Raw genomic sequence first — 21,234 nt, forward strand, 5'->3', positions numbered from 1 at the left:
TGAGGGTTGATTTTATAGCCTGCTATTCTTCCAAAGCTTTGAATCAGCTCAAGGAGCTTGGGAGTAGAGTCTATAGGATTCTTTAAATACAGAATCATGTCATCTGCAAAGAGGGATAGTTTTATTTCATCTTTCCCTACTCGGATCCCCTTTATGCTTGCTTCTTGCCTTATTGCACTGGCTAGGAATTCTAGTACTATGTTAAAAAGGAGTGGAGAGAGTGGGCATCCTTGTCTCATTCCTGATTTTAGAGGGAATGGCTTTAGATTTTCACCATTAAGTGTAATACTAGCAGTGGGTTTCTCATACACAGCCTTTATTACATTGAGGAATGTTCCATGGATTCCTAGTTTCTCCAGAGCTTTTAACATAAAGGGGTATTGGATCTTGTCAAATTCCTTTTCCGCGTCTATTGAGACAATCATGTGATTTTTGTCTTTGCTCCTGATGATGTGTTGAATTATATTAATTGATTTGCATTTGTTGAACCAGCTTTGCCTCCCTCTGATGAGTCCAGTTTGATCATAGTGTATAATTTTTTTGATGAGTTGTTGTAGACGGTTGGCCAGTATTTTGTTGAGAAGTTTGCATCGATGTTCATCAAAGATATAGGTCTATAGTTTTCTTTCTTTGATGAATCTCTGTCTGGTTTGGGGATGAGGGTTAAACTGGCTTCATAGAATGAGTTTGGTAAGGAACCTTCATTTTCAATTTCATTGAAGAGCTTGAGGAAATTTGGTGTGAGCTCAGCTTTGAAGACCTTATAAAATTCAGCTGAGAATCCATCTGGCCCTGGGCTTTTCTTAGGTGGAAGTTCTCTAATTGCCATTTCTATTTCAGAGCTTGAAATAGGCCTGTTGAGTTGGCTTAGTTCTTCTTGGTTCAGTGTGGGTATGTTAATATTGGCTAGGAATTCATCCATTTCATCTAGATTCTCAAATTTGTTGGCATAAAGGTTTGAGAAGTATTCCCTCATGATATTCTGGATCTTGGTAATTTCTGTCGTGATATTACCATTTTCATCTGCAATTTTGTTAATTTCGATATGCTCTCTTCTTTTTTTGGTAAGATTTGCTAAGGGCTTGTCAATTTTGTGAATTCTTTCAAAGAACCAACTCCTTGTTTTGTTGATTCTTTCTATAAGATTTTTGGATTCCAAATCATTTAATTCTGCTTTGATTTTAATTATTTGCTTTCTTCTACTGGGATTAGGGTTGGTTTGTTGCTCTTTTTCCAGGAGCTTAAGGTGGGACATTAACTTGTTGGTTTGCAATTTTTCCAACTTGTTGTTGTAGGCACTCAGTGCTATAAATTTTCCTCTGAGAACTGCCTTTGCTGTGTCCCAAAGGAGTTGGTATTTTGTGTGCTCCTTACTGTTAAATTTCATAAACTGTTGGATTTCTGTTCTGATCTCTTTGATGACCCATTGGTGATTCAACAATGTGTTGTTCAGTCTCCATGAGTTACAGGGTTTTCATTGGTGGAGATGTGTGTTCAGTTCCAGTTTGATGCCTTTGTGGTCTGAGAGTGTGCATGGAATAATTTCTGTGTTTCTGAATCTGTCCAGGTTTGTTTTATGGCCTAAGATATGATCTATTTTGGAAAATGTTCCATGTGCTTCTGAGAAAAACGTATATTGTGTTGTTGCTGGGTGGAATATTCTGCAGATGTCTGTTAGATGTAGTTGGTCTATATAGTTGTTCAGTTCTAGGGTTTCTCTGTTGAGTTTTTGCCTTGTTGATCTGTCCATAGGTGAGAGTGGTGTGTTAAAGTCACCGACAATCACTGTATTTCGATCTATGTATGGTTTCAGTGTAAGTAAAGTTTGCTTGATGAAGTTTGGAGCTCCGGGATTGGGTGTGTAAATATTTAGGATCGTTATGTCTTCCTGGAGGAAAGATCCCTTTAGTAGTATGTAGTAACCTTCTTTGTCTTTTCTTAATAATTTTGGCTTGAAGTCTATTTTATCTGATATGAGGATTGCAACTCCAGCCTGTTTAAGGGAGCTGTTAGCTTGATAGAGTTTATTCCAACCTCTCACTTTCAAAAGATGCTTGTTTTCTTGGGTAAGATGTGTCTCTTGAAGACAGCAGAACGATGGCTCTTGCTTTTTGATCCAACTAGACAGCCTATGCCGTTTAATTGGAGAGTTGAGTCCATTGATATTGAGAGTTAGGATTGAGAGATATTTATTAGGTCCTACCATTTTTAAAAGCTTTTATTTGGGCCTGTCTCTTGACAGTTCTTGTGGTCCTTAGGTGGTATGCTGTTTAGGGGCCATTTCTTTACATATATTGCATTTATTTTAGTTTCTTATGTATAGAACATCTTTCGGAATTCTGTGTAGTGTTGGTTTTGTTGTGACATATTGTTGCAGCTTTTCCCTGGAATTGAATGTTTTTATTGTTCCCTCAGTTATGAATGAGAGCTTAGCTGGGTACAGTATTCTTGGTTGGTAGTTATTTGACTTCAGGGCATGACATATATGCTTCCAGTCACTTCTTGCTTGCATGGTCTCTGCTGAGTAATCTGGGGTTATTTTGATTGGTTTCCCTTTATAGGTTACTGAACCCTTTTCTCTGGCTGCCTTTAGGATCCTTTTTTTGGTTTCTATTGATCCAGTTCAGATAACGATGTGGCGGTGAGATGTTCTTTTCTGGTCAGGTCTGTTTGGGGTTCTAAAAGCTTCTTGTATCTGGATGGGTCTGCCCTTCTGGATATTTGGGAAATTCTCTGAGATAATTCCCTGAAGTATATTTCCAATACCATTGACCTCTTTCTCCAGACACTCCTCAATACCAATTAGCCTTAAATTAGGCTTCCTAATTGTATCTTGGACCTCCTGAAGTGCTCTCTCATTTTTCCTAGATTTGGATTGACTCATTTTCGGTTCTTTCTCTATAATAACTAAATTATCTTCAGCCCTGGAAATTCTCTCCTCTGCATTGAGTAACCTGCTATCAAAGCTATCTACTTTATTTTTCATCTCCCTTGCTACTAATTGCTCATTTTGATGCCTTGCATCTCTTCTTTTCGATCATGTATGGATTTCTTTAGCTCCTTGATCTCCATTTGAGTGGTTAGCTCAGTAGCTTTATTTTCTTTGAACATTTGCTGGAGTTCTGTCACCTTTTTATTTGTGGATTCTATGAATTCATCCATCTTTCTTTGAACAGCCTTTATTATGGCTTCCTTTATGGCTCCTTCTTTTTCACTTATCACCTTGTTTATGGTTTCCTCCTGTTCAGCTATGGCTTCCTCCCTTATCTCTTTCTTTATATTTTCACATTTTTCATTAATGATGTTTATCAATTGGATTTGTACAGCACTTGGAAAACTCTCCTCTAGGTTTTCCAGTGACTGTTCCATTGGCCGTTTACATTGGGTGGGGGAGGTGGGAGATGTTGTTTCTTAATTTGACATTTTTCTTGAGTTTCTTGTTCTGCCCATTTGAAAATGGGAGCAAGATTAATACTAAACCCGATTATAGTTGTTCAGATATAACCAACCTAGACCTCTGTAGCTGGCATACTCTAGATGTTCACAAGTTTTGATTGGTGTTATCACTCTTTCTTTTTGTGCAGTTACCGACTAGTCTAATTATTCACTGATAAACGATTTATATCCAAAACAATAAGCCTCTCAATCCAATCTCTATTGTCTTTAAGTCCCTCTGAGCCTACAGAATAATTAAACACCTATATATACAATGTTGCTTAACAGCCATCAAGTGTAGATCCATGCAGTATAAGGGTTGAAAGAGGAGCAGAGGTCCAGAGATAGAAAAATACAATGAGAGAGGTCAGGGGGTAAGTAGGTAGAGTATTTGAGTACAAAGTTTGGAAAGTATTAGAATAAAACCTATGTGTTGCTGCCCGACTAGCTCTTAGCCCAACCAGTGGCCTCACAGTGTGCCATGGGATGGATCTGCGATCTTCTGTCTGAGCGCGGTTGGTGGATGTTTTCCTGTGCTGCTTCCAGGGGCGGCCCCAAGCCAAGGGTCTGGGGATTGAGAGTTTCAGGAGCTCTCAGGAGGACCAGCAGGAGGCCCCTCTGTTCCCAGGGGCGGGGCCCAGCTGGGGATGTGGGCTCCAAGGGCGGAGCCCCGTCTTTTTGGTTCTCAGAAGGGGAGCTTGGCTGCTGGTTGGCCCTTCAGATCCCCTGCTGTGTTTCCACTGCTTTGTCAGAGTCTGTGACTGTGGGGGGCCCTCGGTGGTGTCTTGCTCAATATTCCCAGCTGGAGGATGCCCCGCTCGAGAATTGAGGGGGGCAGATGCTGGCTCCTATTTACCCACACCCCCTACCACTGTTGTAAGGCAGGGTGTCAAAGCCCTCCACTCTCCAGATCCAGTGGCCTGGGTGAGGAGCCTGGTGGGTGGGTGGGAGCTGGGACAGCTCCGCCTCCCCTGGTGGGGTGCTGAGTCTTAGGGTCTGCCAGCTTGTCAGTCTCCAGTCAGAGGGCTGGGGGTTGAGCCCGTTGGGCGGGTGTGAGTTGGGACAGCCCCGCCTCCCTTGGTGGGGTGCTGGGTCTTATGGGTAGCCTGCCTGTCAATCTCCAGTCAATGGCCTGAGGGAGGGGGCTGTTGAGGGGAGGGACAGGATTCTAAATTCCTTGCCACCCTGCTCCTGCCAGTCTTTCTCGGGCCGGGTGGTGGGGTCTGAGTTAAGTTCTATTGCTTGGCACCCGCTCTGCTTTCCCGATGTGTTTGGGGATGCGCTGTATTACTCATGCCTCTGCGTCCGTCTGCGGGTGCTCCACGGTGGTGGGGAGTCTGTGTTCTGCATCTGGGTTCCACTGCTTGCTGTTCTGGTTCCGCGTCTGAGTTCCCCTGCTTCTGCCGTTTGCTGGCCCGGTTCTGTGCTGGTTTCTGCAGCCGTTGGGCTCCCAGGAGCCTGCTGCCCTCCACTGCCACCGCTTTTCGTGGATTAGAGCCAGTGCCCGCCCCTGCTTTCCGCGTGTGGAGCCGGCGCCCGCTCAAGCTGCTTTCTGCGGCTTTGGGTGAGAGATGGGGGAGGGGTCCTTGCGTTCTGAATTCTTTGAGAAAGTTGGATGTGAGCTTTATCTGAATTTCTTTTCCAGTTTGAGTCCTTCTCCGTTGCTTTTTGAGTTTGTTGTTGTGGATTTCTTTAGATAGTTGGCTCGTGGGACTCCCTGTTTCTCTCTTTTTGTCAGAGAAAGCTAGGCAGCGTCCCTATTGTCTCGGCGCCATCTTCCTTAGCTCTGCTCTCACCCTTCTTAACCATCAACACACAGAGGGCACTAGCACAGACTCCCAGAGCCTCTCACAACTTCTCCTCTCCTCCAGCCTCTCCCTCAGCCCCCTCAATCCCCTCTTCTTGGCGGAAACTGTGGATCACCTAAACACCGCCAACAGCTGTCTGCCCTCCTGTCTCACACTGCCCTGAGCAGCCCCAGCTCTAGGCTTTGAAAAGTCCCAAGGGAGCTTTCCAGGGTGTGGAAAGGAGCTACAGAAGCCACATATGCATGTAAGCACAAAGGGAGAGGGGACAGTTCTGGGTTGAGGAGCGGCTAGAAGCCTTGGATAGAATGATCTTGGGATGGACAGATGTGTAGAATGGCCCATGGGCAATGCTGGGTGTAGCAGCACTGCAGGCTAGATATGTGGGGCAGGGTTCTGGAGTGGGGCTCGGGTGTGCAGCTGAGCCTGTGATTTCACCAGGTGGGAAGAAAGCAGGGAGTCCCACCGAGTCCCCCAATAGAATGGGCTATGTGACCAGACCAAGTCAGCCAGGAACCAGTCATGAAAGAGACAGACTGGGCAGCAGGCCCTGTACCCACGAGTGCCAGAACAAAAGGCTTCCACCAACTGAGCAGAGAAGCCTGCAGGGTGAGCTAGAAGGAAGACCTGAGGAGGACCAACTCATGATGCTGAGAGGGGAGGAAGATGGGGATGGGGGGGGTGACAAGCCTGATGATGGCAGCCTGGAGAGGGCATCCAGCATGGCAGTGAGGCCATCACTGGGGGCAGTTGACATGGTGAGGGCATCCAGTCTAGCAGTGAGGATGTCAGTGGGGCAGCTGGTGTGATGAGGGTGTCCAGCCTGGTGATGAGGCCATGGGAGTGGAGCGGTTGAGAGGGCGCCAGGCTGGAGGAGTCGGCAGGTGAGTGGAGTGGGAAGGTGGGGTGGAGATGGGCATGCAGCCCTTCTTGGGATCCAATAGAAAGTTGGCAGGACTGCAGTAGGTCCTGATGGGGGTCCACGGTACCCGAATGTGAAAGTCCAGCCCACCTCCTCAGGTGACAGGCCCCACCTTGTGAATGGACCTGCCTGGCGGGTGAGCCCAGTAGGATCCCAGAAACCGGCCTGCATGGACTACTTCAGGCCCAAGCCACAAGCATGCAGAGCTCACCCCAAAACAAGCACCCTCCAGCCTTGGGCCCACGCAGGTCCTTCTCTCTCTCCCCAGGCTCCCACTCTGCAGGTCACTAAGGCGGCCCTCTTCACCTCTCCATTGAAGCTGATCTGGTCTGCTGAGGTCCCCACCAACTCCTTAGAACTCAGCCAGCCACTGGCTCCTGAGTGCTGGGCAAGATTTGCCCCCTGGCTCACAGGTGACTGCATTCGCACAGTTGGTCCCTGTTGTCTTGGGTGTGGCATGCCGCTTAGTGGTCACAGGGATCTTTGCCCTCCTCTTGGCTTGAGGTTCTTTGGAGAATCAGCAAACTTCTTCTCAAGTGGTCTTTGCAAGGCCCAAAGTAGTGGATGAGATGGGCACGGTGGCTCATGTCTGTAATCCTAGTTACTAAGGAGCCTGAGATCTGAGTATCGAGGTTCAAAGCCAGCCTGGGCACTGAAGAACATGAAACTCTTAAATCCAATTCATCACTAGAAAGGGAAGTGCTGCTGTGTTTCAGGGGTAGGGCGGCAGCCTTGAGTGGAGGAGCGCAGGTATAGGGCCCAGGCCCAGAGTTCAAGTCCCACAAATGGCAAAACAAAAACCCAAAAAACAACAACAACAAAAATCAACAAAAAAGTAGTGGATGAGCTTGGGCTTTAGTCCAAAGGACATGACCCACGCAGGTCAGTTAAACCCCATTCCCTCTGAAAGGCGCAGCTGCCACGCACTCTCCCTGTCACCCAGTGTCCCTGTCACACACTGCCCCTATCACACACTGCGCTTCTCACACACTGTCCCTGCCCATGCAACACTTGAATATCTAGGATTATAGAAATGAGACACTGCGCCTGGCACAAATTATAATTCTAATAAAATAATCCAAAATAGAAAACTTGTGATTTGAAAGAGGGATGTTCAGTTACTAATGTGTGTGAGGACAGTCCAAATCCTAAATCAAGAAGTCCAGTGCAACCTGCTTGACCACCTGCATATGGAGTTTTTGAAAGCTCAGCCCCACTGAAGCTCAGGGCTGTTTCCAAAAAGTCCCAAGGCAGAGAGCAGTCTCTGCACAGCTATTAAAATGACTCCTAACTGTATTCACTGAGGGCAGTTACCTTTAATGCTGTGGTTTTGAATCTCTCCCGAATGGCTTGGATTTAATGTAAAAAATTATCCCACCATGCAATCATGACATTTCTGATGTCAATTGTGAATATGGAAACTTAGAATTGAGAAGTAGTTGATAAATCCCGAAGGAGTATTTTCAGTAATAACTAGTTTTAATGAAGGTGTAATTCATATTAATTGATTTCAGTTATTGAATTATTTTTATGGGAACATTAGTTTACAAATTCTGTATGTATATTTAGAATGGAATTGCTTGTATAAAATCTGTATTTAATGAACTGGGGATTCATCTTTAGTGGAGAGTATAACATTCTACTTGAGATATTAAAGATTCTTCTCCCATAAGAAGTATTTATGCTTTTAAAGCCCATGTATAATTTCTGTGTGTGTGTGTGTCTGTGTGTGTGTGTGTGTGTGTGTGTGTGTGTGTGTGTGTAACTTGACCTCTGGGCCTAGGCATTGTCCCTGAGCTCTTCAGCTCAAGGCTACTGCCCCACCCCTTGAGCCACATTCCTATTTGTAGTTTTCTGATGGTTAATTGAAGGTAAGAGTCTGTCTCATGGACTTTTTAGTGCCAGGGCTAGCTTTGAACAGCAAACCTCAGTTCTCAGCCACCTCAGTAGCTAGGATTACAGGAGTCAGCCACTGTGCCTAAATTTTCTCCACAAACTGTGGGGAAAAATCACACAGGTTCATTCCTGACCTCTTCATTTGCCTTCTCTCCCAGCCATGCTTCCAGAATCTTTTGCTCATTATCAACAGCAGGAAAGAATGACAAAGTCTCTGGTGAGTTGCTTTTTATTTCTTACATTGCATTTTATGAATCTAAGGGTGTCCAAGAATTAAAAACAGAAAAACAGATTCAGCTTTGGGAACGTGTTCATAAGTCAGATAAAGATGGTTTCTGGATTTAGCAGATTTGCTTCATTTGTTTCTACTTTTTCTAATGTGATAAAAAGTAGTCACACGTGTTATGTGATTCAATGACACCTAGGAAGTAACTTTCCATGGAAGATAAATTTTCACTATCAATTTATCAGAAATCTCATCCTCATGCCTGACATTAAACTGTGTTAAGTTCTACTGCAGTTAATGAACTAATGTGATCAAACATACCTTCAAATATTCTGGAGGAATGAGTTAGCTATTTGTCCTTAAATTACTCTCCATGTAGGCTTTTAAAGTGCTTTGTGGTCTTTGTTTACTTGAAAGTTAAGCTTCCTTTGATATAGTTTATGATGCTTTTAGAAATCACTCTTTCCATTCTCTAGTGATTCATCATTGATAAGATCTAGTGATTAATTGGAGATAAGAAATCCCACTATCTACTGATTAATTGGAGATGAGTCTCAGCTTCTTTAGTGCCTGGGCTGACTTTGAACCGTGATCCTCAGATCTCAGCCTACTGAACAATGCGTATATCATGGCTGAGAATAAATGAAAATTTTATCAAGAAACATTTGATGCACTTTCCAGCTATATTGCATTGTAGCAGGTAGGCAATGTTCACAAAACTTCTTGCTAGTCTTTCTTTTGTTTAGGAAGGAAATATCAGGCTATCAATGATCAGATTAATCTTGGGAAATTTAATAACAACATCGATTACAATAGCATGTTTTTGTGGTACTTTTTTTTTAGCATGTTTTTATTTGGGGACATAAGTGAAAACTTGTAAGGACCAAATCAATCATTGCCTACCTTCTCAACTACTGCTGCTCCCTTTAACACTCACCTGGAAGCTATGCTTTCAAAGATATACTGATGTGGTTTGTATTCCCTATGAAGTCCTGCAGGTTTTGATTGCATATTGTTGGGGTTTTTAGCACTCTTTGCTTCCTGACCAGCAGGAAGGGAAAAGAGAATTCGCCCGACTAAGATGAGACCGAGAAAGGATTGGGCTGGCTGGCTGCCTTCACCCAGCCCTCCCTTCTCCAGAGGGAAGACACAGACGCATCAGGGAAAATGTCACAGCAGACTCATTTAATGGGAAAAAACCAGGGGCTAAAGTAAGATGCAGGAATCTATTAACATAGAAGTAGGCAGGACAGGGGGATGTAGGTGTGGTCAGAGAGGGCAAAGGGGCCAATCCATGGGTTCAAGGTAGCCTTATTTTACATCACAAACCACAGCCAAACATCCCAACCAGGAGACAGGCAGGTTGGATCGCCAAAACCAGGAAGTGAGCACTGGGCCATGAGGTAGGCCTTTTACCCTTGATGTGAGGTGCCCCATAGCATATGAGGGCAATTTTTTTTCCTTGTTCTGGACTTGAACTCAGGGTCTGAGCACTGTCCTTGGACTTTCTCAAGGCTAGTTCTACCACTTGGGCCTCAGCAACACTTTTGGCTTTTTTCTATGTATATGGTACTGAGGAATTGAACCTGTGTCTTTGTGCATGCTAGGCAAGCACTCTACCACTAGGCTAAACTCCAAGCTGTGAGGGCACCTTGTAATAATAACTCTAAATGGCTTTTTCAGTGAGGCAGAATATGAACGTGTAGGAATTATTATTTGTTTACTTCCTTGTTAGTGAATTTTATCAAAATGAGCTAAAACTACTCTATCAGATACCTACTTACAACTCATGTTGTCATGCCAATTTATTAGCTCCTTAATTTTTTATTTTTCTCTATTACTAGCAGCAGAAATGTATTCTGATGTATTAGGGAAACTTTGTATTTGTAATTATCTCCATAATATTGGGGAAAATGTGTATTTTGAGTTTTCTTTTTCCCACTCTATGGAAAACACAGGAAGCTGGAAATATTTTATGTAAGACAAAAGCATAAATGCAGAAGAATAAAATTCTAGAACTGATGTGCTCATGATTCAGATGTAATTTCTTGAAGGAAATGTCATTGCAGGAGGTGGTGTCATTTGGAGATGTGACTGTGGACTTCAGTTGTGAGGCGTGGCAGGACCTAAACATTGCTCAGAGGACCCTGTATAGAGATATAATGCTGGAGAACTACAGTAACCTGGTTTCCTTGGGTGAGCAAAAATCACCTGATCTTGAAAGATCAACTGATTTGTTTTTAGTGGATAGGCGAAGTTAGTTCTATTAGTTCTGTTTAGATGAAATATTTCTGTCAGTGAGAAGTGTCATTTCTTTCTTTGCTTCTCTAACACTCTCTCTCTCTCTCTCTCTCTCTCTCTCTCTCTCTCTCATTGCTGTTGTTGTTGGTCATTGGGTATGAGCTCTATGACTGGGAACAGTTCCCGAGCTCTTCAGCTGGAAGCTAGTTCTCTGCCACTTTTAGCCATACCATCAGTTTTTGTTTTCTTGTGGTTAATTGGAGTCTCAGACTTTTGTGCCTGCACTGGCTTTGCACTGGCTTTGAACTGCAATCCTCTTATCTCAGCCTCCTGAGTAACTGAGATTACAGATATGTGCCACCTAGCAGTATTGTTTCCTTCTTTTTTATTTACGTTTTTCCAGTCATGGGGCTTGACCTCAGGGCCTGAGCATTGTCCTTGGGCTTTCCTGCAAGGCTAGCACTCTACCCCCTGAACTGCAGCACTTGTCCCACTCTTATGTGGTATCAAGGAATAAAACCCAGGTCTTTGTGCATGCTAAGTAAGCACTCTACCACTGGGCTAACTTCCCAGCAAAGTATTGTTTTCTTCTAAGAAAAACTTCCACTTAATTATGTAAATTTTTTTGTGGGTTAATGGGCTTGAACTCTGGGCCTGGGCACTGTCCCTAATATCTTCAACTTGAGGGTACCGCCCTATTCCTGGGCTTAGGCACTGTTCCTGTGCTCTACAGGGCAAGGCTATCACCCTACCCGTGAGCCACAGTGCCCCTTCTCATTTTCTACTGATTTATTCTCATTATTTAAGCAGACAAATCAGTAGTTTGACTAACATCTGAACTATGTTTCCTAGTAAGAGGTGATTGGATATATAATCTAGAGTGAATGCATATGACTGACTATTGGAAGTATGGTCTAGGAATCACTAGTTCAAGTGTGTATGCATAATCCAAACCTGGCACTGGTGCATTGGTTTATGCTTGCAATCCTACCTACTCAGGAGGCTGAACTCTAACTACAATTAAGCCTTCAAGAACTGGAATTGGAACATGGACTCAAATTGGCAGAATGCTAGCCTGGAGTAAAAGCTGTGTTTCAGCCACACAATGGGAAAAATGTAAAGCTGGGGAAAAGTCAATCATGGAGCCAGTGAGAAATGAGAAACCTGTAGGAGCAACCTTGTGAACAGGATGTGTTAAAACCTTACAACACAGATGACATACCATGAGCAATAATTCTCCAGTATGCCTTATCAACAGGGAATTCTTTTTCTAAACCTACATTGATTATAAAGCTGGAGCAGAGTGCAGAACCATGGATATGAGAAGTATCAGAAAAGAATTTTACAGGGGAGTTATTGTATTTTGTATAGTGATGGTAGAGCCAGAACACAGTAGATAAATACATCTTGAGCAGTACGAAGCAATACTATTCCTAGTTCTCCTAAGCTCTGCATGTGGCAGAGAAGTAGAAGATCCTTTCTTTTTCTCAAAGATTTATGAATCAAAAATTGATAAGGAGACACTGAATTTTGTATGGCAGTAGAGTTACAAATTCTCTTTATCTTTGTGGAAATCATTCTGCAGCAAAAAAATTTACAGATATAGAAAATGAGATTTCATTTTCTTTTTAATTAGGATAACACAGGTATATCATAAAAAAGAATATACCTGTGCTGGTGTCCTAGATGAAGAAAATGGCTTAACAGTGGTGGGCAGAGACTGTGAATCAAAATCAAAGATTTTAGTCTATAGTGGATGATTGACAAGTCGTGAGCTGGAGTATCCTTTGTCTTTCATGGTTCTGATGTTCAGAATTGTCAGAAGAGCGATTTGGACTTAGACTTTGTCTAAGATTGATAGAAATGAACTTTAAAATTCCCACAGATACATGAAGAAATTGATAGTGAGAAGTTAGTACTGAAGAGATTCATGTATAAATCTTTACTCTCAGAAACCATTACCACTTAGGTAAAAGGCAAGGAGATGCATAAACTACTCCAGTGGTATCTGAATCTAGAAAATATTCCTGTTCTTCACTTAATGGTTGAGAAGGAAAGCAGCAATATCTACATATTTCAAGAAAATAAAGGAAACCGCTCATTCTCCCATGGTAAACCAAAATAATATTTGAAAAACACAACCATAAGTATACTATAGGTAGATGGTAAGTACTCTTTTTAAAACTCTACCAACACATTGTGGAATTATTTGTGTTGTTTTAAAGTCCTAACAGTTTGGGTGGGAGAAAATGTCTACCATGGCCTGGCACAGTAGCTCACACCTAGAATCCTATCTACTCCAGAGACTGATGTCTGAAGATCATAGTTCAAAGCCAGCCTGGGCACTAAAGACCCTGAGATTCTTATACCCCAACTAACCACTGTAAAACAGGATGTGGGACTGTTTCTCCGTGGGTATGGAGGTAGATTCAGCTGAAGACACCAGGGACAGTGCCCAGGCCCAGACTTCAAGTCCCATAACCAACAACAACAAAAAAAGCCAGGTGCGATGTCTCACACCTATAAACCTACTGAGGAGGCTGAGGTCTGAGGATCAAGTTTCAACGGCAGCCCAGGAACAAAAGGACCTGAGACTCTTATCTCCAATTAGACTGGAGAAAATGGGCAGTGGGGCTTGGCTCAAGGTTAGGATAGTAGCCTTGAGCTGAAGAGCTCAGGGAGAACACCCACGCCAAGTTCAATCTCCAGAACCCACAGTAAATAAATAAATAAGTAAATAAAGGAAAAAGAAATTTAAAGAAAGCAAATGTGTTTACATTAAAGAAAATTGGAATCTTATTTATGTTTTTGTCTTTTTTTTCCATTGTAACTCATTTAGATATGCAAGAAATGGAGGACATAATTACAGCCTGCCAAGAAAATTCAGTTGGATGTCTATGTAAAGTAGCAGTCACCAATAGTTATACAGTGGAAGAAATAGGGAGATTAGTGAGAACATTTGATTTGAGTTCAAAACATAAGGCAGAGCTGAGTAGGAATAATCTGGATTCCTTAGTGATGAAGACTGAAGATCCGGTGAGTGTCAGAACACGCTCCTTTATAGTGAGCCTGATGACATACGTGCTGCATCTAGGCCAGGTGTGCCTCCTGTAGTTGAAGAATCCTTCAGATATTCAGAGCATTTTAGACCAAAATTTGAGTGTTCTGATGAGCTGAAGTATTTTGAATATGGTGAAGAAGGGAAGGTATTAAACTCAGAGAGCATATTTTTAAGCAGAATTGGGTTTTTGTGGGAGACTCTGACAATAACCATAACCAGCATAGAGACAACTATGATAAGTCTACTCACAATACCCAAGCAGTAGTTCAGAGAGGGAAGAAAACAACTGGATGTGGAAAAACATACTCCCAGAAATCAGCTCTTAGGACACACTGGAGAATTCATACAAAAAAGAAACCATATGAATGCAACAAATGTGGAAATTCTTTCACCCAGAAGGTAGGCCTTAATAATCATTGGAGAACACACACAGGAGAGAAACTTTATGAATGTAATGAATGTGGAAAATCCTTCTTCCTGAAGGCATACCTTACAACCCATCACACAATACACACAGGAGAGAAATCATATACATGTAACAGGTGTGGAATGTTTTTCACCAGGAAAATAGACCTTACTCTCCATCAGAGAACATACTCAGGAGAGAAACCTTATGAATGTAATGAATGTGGAAAGTCATTTTCCTGGAAGACAAACCTTACTAATCATCAGACAACACACACAGAAGACAAACCATATGAATTTAAGAAATGTCAAAAGGCTTTCAGAATGAAGTCATACCTCATTTTGCATTAGAGAACACACTCAGGAGAGAAACCTTATCAATGTAACAGGTGTGGAAAGTCTTTCAGAAGGAAGTCATACCTCCCTTTGCATCAGAGAACACACACAGGAGAGAAACATTCTCAATGTAACAGATGAGGAGTCTTTCACCTGGAAAATAATCCTTAATAATCACAACAAGCACAAGACAGAAACTTTATGCATTTTAATTAATGTGAAGTGTTTTTCACCCGGAAGGCAAACCTTACTAATCCTCAGAGTACACACACAGGAGAGGAAACATGTAATTAATGTAGAAAACTTTTCACCCAGAAGGCAGACCTTGCCAACCATCAGAAGAGACAAACAAAAAAACCTTATGAATTTCATGAATGTGGAAACTCTTTCATCTACAGGAAGGCCTTACTAATCATCAGAGATGACATACAAGAGAGAAACCATATGAATGTAAGAAATGTGAAATGTCCTTCACATAGATATGACACCTAAGCAACCATAAAAGAAGTCTCAACAATGAAAAACCTTAAGACTAATAAAATATGTGAAGTCCTTCTTCAAAAAAGCTCAGTTTCCATCAGGGTACCCATACAGAGTGAAGGCTTATGAATGCAGAAAATGTGTAGTCTTTCACTCAGAAGGCACAGCTCAGGGTTCCACATGACAGAAATCCTATGAATGAAACAAATGTGGAAACTTGTTGCTTTTGTTTTTGTTTTTTACTTTACTTGTCGGCTAGTTAATTGGATGTAAGAGTAGTTAATTTCTGGTATTTAATTGGATATAAGTGTCTCTTGGACTTTTTGTGCCAGGGCTGGCTTTGAATCGTGATCCTCAGATTTCAGCCTCCTGAGTAGCTAGGATTCCAGGCTTGAGCCACCAGCACCCATGAAATGTTTTCAAGAAATTATACCTCAGTTTGCAGTAGGAAACACACAGGAGAGAAATTGTTTGAATGGAACAACTGTGGAATGTCCTTTACTAAGAATTCTTGGCTTTGTACTTATAAAACACACAGGAGAGAGAAATCTCATTACTATAACAATGGAGTAAAATCTTTTGTCTGGAAGGCACACCCCAGTATTTATCAGAGAAGAGATTCACTGGAAGAAAAGTAGCAAACAGAACAAATATTCAAAGACTTTTAATCAGCCAAGAACGTGGAAAGCATCCATTTTCCACTACTCCTCTAAAATCTCCCATTGTAGGTCCGTGCATTATAGAAATGACATACTACATAGAGTTTAATTTTGAATGGAAGCTGCAATTTCATGCTTATTATAAAATTTGCCCAAAATTCAAATCTATCTTAACACCTTTTGGGGGGGTCATGAGGGTTGAAATCTGGGCCTGGGCACTGTCCCTGAGCACTTCACCTCAATGATACCACCCTGCCCCTTGAACCACAGCCCCGCTTCCCTTTTTTCTAGTGATTAGTTGGAAATAACAGTCTCTTGGTCTTCAGTTGTCCTAACTGCCCAGGGGGGCTGTGAAGGTCAGTCCTCAGATCTCAGCCTCCTGATTTGCTAGGATTACATTTTTTCTGAGTTATAGTATGACACCAGTGTGGATGATATAAAGTGCCTGTGCTTTCTCCCTGTTCTGGAGGTTTAATGGAAAGTTCTCAGGAGGATGAGTATCTATCTGCCTTCACTACTTTCCCTTTCTCCATCTCTCTGAAGATAGCTATACCACACAATTAAGAAATGCTTTTGTTAAACTTAATACTGGTAGTAATGGAAAAAATGAGGGAGTAAAGGAAGTTACAAGATGGTTGGACTAGTCCTGGTGGGTCACATCTGGAATCCTAAGTACTCAGGAGGCTGACTTCTGAAGATTAAGGTTCAAGTCCAGCCCACGCACAAAAGGACCTGAGACTTTTTTTAACCTTATTTTTTTATTGTTGCGGTAATGGATAGTGGGGTTACAGTTACATTCACCATATACTGGGGGCATTAATTCTCACACATTGACACTCTGAGAAAACTGAAAGTGGGACTTAGCTCAAGGGTAGGGTGGTAGCCTTGAGTTAAAGAACTCAGGGACAACATCCAGGGTGAGTTTAAGCCCCATGACCCACGAAGAATAAAAAATAAGAAGCTAATAGTATAAGTAGCCTTGAGTCAAGTGCTCTTGGCTCATGCCTGTAATCTTAGCTACTCAGAAGACTGAGAGCCGACAATCAGGGTTCAAAGCCAGCCTCAGCACTAAAGACATCCAGGTCCTGGCATTTAGGAACAGGGGGCAAGGCAAAAGACCTTGGACCTTCCCATGGGCATTGAACCATGAAGCATCCCAAGCCCAGACAAGCTGAAAGCAGTTACTAGGGACAGTCCCCATCCCATTTTGTCTCCCACCTTTTGCTGACCATCGCTCATCCTGTTCCTAGAGTGATATGGGATGGCTCTCCTGATGACTGACCTGTCCTATTAGGAAATTCATTTATTAAATAAATCAAAATTTTTAAATTATTTTTTGCCAGTCCTGAGTATTGAATTTAGGGCCTGAGCACTATCCGTGGGCTTTCTCAAGGCTAGAGCTCTACCATTTGAGCCACAGCACCACTTCTGGCTTTTTTTTCTATGTATGTGGTACCGAGGAATTGAACCCAGGCCTTCATTTGTAGCAGGCAAGGACTCTACCTCTAGGCCAAACTACTGGCCTTGCCTTTTCTTTAACAATTTCTTCAGCTAACTACAGAGTAGCTAGGTTTTCAATGTGAGCCACCATGCCTGGCTGGGATACATCTCTTGTCTGCCTCATATCTGAGATCCTATGCTTCTATCACAAAGGCTTATTATGATTTTTTGTCATGTGTGGGACTTGACTCTGGGTCTGTTTGCAGTCCCTGAGCTCTTCAACACAAGGAGATCACCCTACCCTTGAGCCACAGTACCACCTCTGCATTTCTAGTGGCTAATTGGAGATAAGAGTCTCATGATCTTTAGTGCCCAGGCTGGCTTTGAACTATGATCGTCAGATCTCAGTCTGGTGATTAGTGAGAACTACAGGTGTGAACTATCAGGCCCAGCTTATTATGATTTTTGATGATCCTTTACACACAACATGATCATGAAATATTGGGGAAGAAACTTTCATTCATGGTATTCAGTCCTCGAGTACATGATTGCTCATTGGTCTTTTTGTGAACCTGAGCTATTTCCACATGAAAATGGAGGTCATAGAGCATATTTGAATATATCGACTTGAACTGGACACCAAATATAATTATACAAACTAATAATTTCCTTCCTGAAGAGAAAATTCTTTATAGGCAAGGAGACAAGGCAAAAACTGGGATGCTTTCAAGACTATCTGTGCAGTGTAATTTTCATTGTTCAAGGTAACATTTTGGATATATTTTTAAAATATATTTTATTGTAATTAATAGAAGGATTACATTGTATTTACCAGGTAGAATGTGGATTACTTCATAAACATTGCTACAGCTACCGTTTCTCATGTTTTTGTCACCATTTCCCACCCCATCCTCCCAATCATCTTGTTTCCCCCTTCCCTATCCTATTTCAAATAAACAAAAATATATAGAAAAATATGGAATGCCTCACAAATTTGTGTGTTATCCACACACAGGGGCCATGCCAATCGTCTCTGTATCGTTCATCTGGGATATATTTATTCCTAAGTGTTTTACTGTTTATACTAGGGTAAACAGATTTGATTCTGCCATTATTTCTAAATTGCAAATTTCTCACATATGTATGTCCACTTAACTTTTATCCAATTAGTATATCCTGTTACTTCACACTGAACTGTTATTGACAAAAAATTTCTAAATCAATGATAAGGTTAACTTTGGGAGCCACTGGCAGCTGCATGTCATCCTAGCTCCTCAGGGTGTTAGGTGCTTAGATTACTCCATGGCAGAGGCAGAGGCTGCTGGAGCACATTCTCCAGCAAGGCCCCACAGGCCCCAAGTTTCCACTGAGTCAGCGATGTGGGGCGAGTCCCACCCCAATACCAGTGATGGGCACCGTGAAGCCAACAGGCTTGTGGTGCCCTCTTACACACTTGCTAGCAAACACCTGTATCCATGGAGATCCATGGAGCTTTCCAGTTTTTCTGGTGGAATCTGGTAGTTCCAACATCAGATCTCCCCTCCAGCCTCAATGATGCCTCCCGCTCCACCTGCCCCACCAAGGGTGGTGAGAAAGTGGTAGGGGTGGATTGGGTGGTCATCTACTGTTGTGTACTGGGAGCTGGTAAGCAGGATTCACGTAGCCTGGGTCCATTGGGACACAGGATCGGATCCCGGCCTCCTCTGTTGTTTCTACGGCAGCGAATCCAGCTCCTCTGGCTTTGCAGATAGTGCTGGAGCCTCGCTAGTACACTGTTCTCCAGGTCTGGAGCTTCTCACATACTTTGTCCTGGGACTCAGGACACCAAGACCTGCTTTGACCCCAGCACCTCAGTATTCTCGACCCTGAAAAGGGGTCCACGCTTTGACCACTGCACACTATTCCACCTACAGCCCATAGGTTTCTTCCTTTCAAAGATGCTAGCTCTTGTGTGCTCACACCTATGTGTAAACCTGAGTGAAGTCAGTGCCCACTGCCCTGTGACACATGTCTGCCTTGCCTACCAGCATTGTGGGGAGAAAACATTCCTGGGGATGACACAAAAGTTATTCAAGCCTGGCAGTGGTGGCACCTGCCTGTAATCCTAGTTGCTAGGAGACTTCAAATCTGAGATGTGGCATGAGAGTACTTGAGACTTTTTTTATTTTGCTAGCTCTGTGGTTTGAACTTAAAGCCTGAGCACAGGACTTGGGCTGTTCCCTTAGCTCTTCAGCTCAAGGCTACTGTCCTACCCCTGGACACACAGCCCCATTTCCCATTTTCTAGTGATTAACTGGAGTTAAGAGTCTCTCCTTCTTGGGCCAGGAGTTTGGCTTTGAGGTAAGATGCTTGCCAAGCATGCACGAAGACACAGGTTCTATTCCTTGGTACCACATATATAGAAAAATGCCGAAATGGTGCTGTGGCTGCAGTGGTAGAGCTCTAGCCTTGAGAAAGCCCAAGAACAGTGCTCAGGCCTGGAGTTTCAAGGCTCAGGACTGCCCCCCCCAAAAAAAGCATCTGGCTAGTAGCTAGGATTACAAGTGTCAACCACTGTTTCCAGTGCCATTTTATTTTTGTCATAGGAACACTTCTGGCAGACTTGAGTGGCTTATGCCTATAATCCTCTGCTTAGGAGACTGAGATCTGAGGATCAGGATTCCAGGTCATCCCAGGCAGGAAATACCATGAGACTTATCTCCAGTTAAGCAGTGAGAAACCCAGAAGTAGTGCTATGACTTAATTGGCAGCATGTTATCTATAAGGGCAAAAGCCAAGAGAGAGGAAGAATCCTGGGTTCAAGCCACAGTCCTGAGAGACAAGAAAGAAAAACCATGAAATTATTTTACAACTGAGAAACCAGACGCGTGCTCATCATAACTCATTCCAAATTGCTTGTGTGAGAGAGAGCTAATGGTTTTGTCCTTCCCTTAGAGAGGTGAGTTACTGCTGTGGCTTCTCACCCAGTGTGGAGGATGGAAATAGACTCTCTGTAGCACATCTACAAAAGGGGAGAATCATTCCAGAATTGTGTTCAGTTTATGTCCTTGCAAACTGAAGATGACCATCAGCTGCTACTTTCTGCATCAATGGCTAGGATGTAGGAAGTGGTTTATTTCAGTCAGCTTCATAGAACAGTGATTTCTAATTTGAGTGAGACTAAAGGGGGTCAGTCATTCTCTTTTTCTGTTTCAGAACTCCGTCCTATTAGTGTCAGTACTAAAAATGTCAGGCATGCGCTGGGAAAGGGAATCTCCTCTGAGTAGAATATACCCTGCATTTTAGACAATAACCACTTAATTTTTACTTTTCTGTTGTGTTGAGACTTTTGTGCTTATTTAGTTTTCTGAATAAACCCACCAGTGCTATAAGAGAGTGAAAAAAACAATTGACAAAATTCAAAGGCTAGGTTGACAGGATTAAGAGGTTAGATACTCATTTCTCACGTATACCACACTGCATTTATTGCTCCTCCTTGGAAATAAATATGCTCCAAGACGCCTTTGAGGTTTCATTTGTTGCTCTTTTTTTGTAATACCTACTGTAAGTGATGTACACAATCTTTACCCACTCTTTGATCTCAATGGATGTATTTTTCCTATTTCTCTGCTTTGATTTTATATTTAACCTGCCCTTATCCTTGAATCATTTCAGGTCAAAAGTTGGGACATGGCCACCCTGATTTCCCTTGATGGGTTTTCAGACAGCCTGGCTTTCTATCCTGTGTATAGGCTGTTTCATAATAGGTGATAAGGACGACAAGATCTGTGCATGGAATATACTCACCATAAAAAACAACTATGAGATCAAATCTTTTTGCAAAATGTCATGCCCAAAGTCATGCTGGCAAGGATGCTTTCATTAAGGCCTTTTTAAAAAATATTTAATCATCTTTTTTAAAAAAATTATCTGTTTCTTAACTCTGGGAAATAAAAAGTTTTAAAACATTGGTGAAATTTGAAACTAGGAAACTAAAAGCACCCATTGTCCCCAAAATGGACATTTAAAATTATTAAAACTTTGTTCATGTGTTTTAATTGTTACTAATTAGACCCAAGCATGGCAACTGTCACATGTATTCCTAGTTACTTCAGGTACTGAGAAGCTGTGGGTGGTGTCTCAAGCCTTTAATCCTAGTTACTCAGGAGGCTGAGATCTGAGGACCCTGATATCAAGAGACTCTTTTCTCCAATTAATCACTAGAAAAGGCGATGTGGGGCTGTGTGTCTAAGGGTAGGGTGGTAGCCTTGAGCTGAAGAGTTCTGATACCATGCCCAGGCCCCGAGTTCAAGCCCCATGATCCCACCTCCAAACCAAAAAAGAAAAAG

General features: G+C 42.6%; 1 non-coding gene across 1 annotated transcript; it reads right to left on the reverse strand.

Annotated features, from left to right (window-relative positions):
* Positions 1-17,876: 17,876 nt before the first annotated feature.
* Positions 17,877-17,981, reverse strand: LOC150039608 (U6 spliceosomal RNA). Its single transcript, XR_016534314.1, has one exon. It is a non-coding gene; the product is annotated as a U6 spliceosomal RNA (small nuclear RNA).
* Positions 17,982-21,234: the final 3,253 nt, after the last annotated feature.

Source organism: Megascapheus bottae, unplaced genomic scaffold (assembly GCF_031878675.1).
Source record: "Megascapheus bottae isolate mThoBot1 unplaced genomic scaffold, mThoBot2.hap1 HAP1_SCAFFOLD_41, whole genome shotgun sequence".
NCBI classification, from domain to species: Eukaryota; Metazoa; Chordata; class Mammalia; order Rodentia; family Geomyidae; genus Megascapheus; species Megascapheus bottae.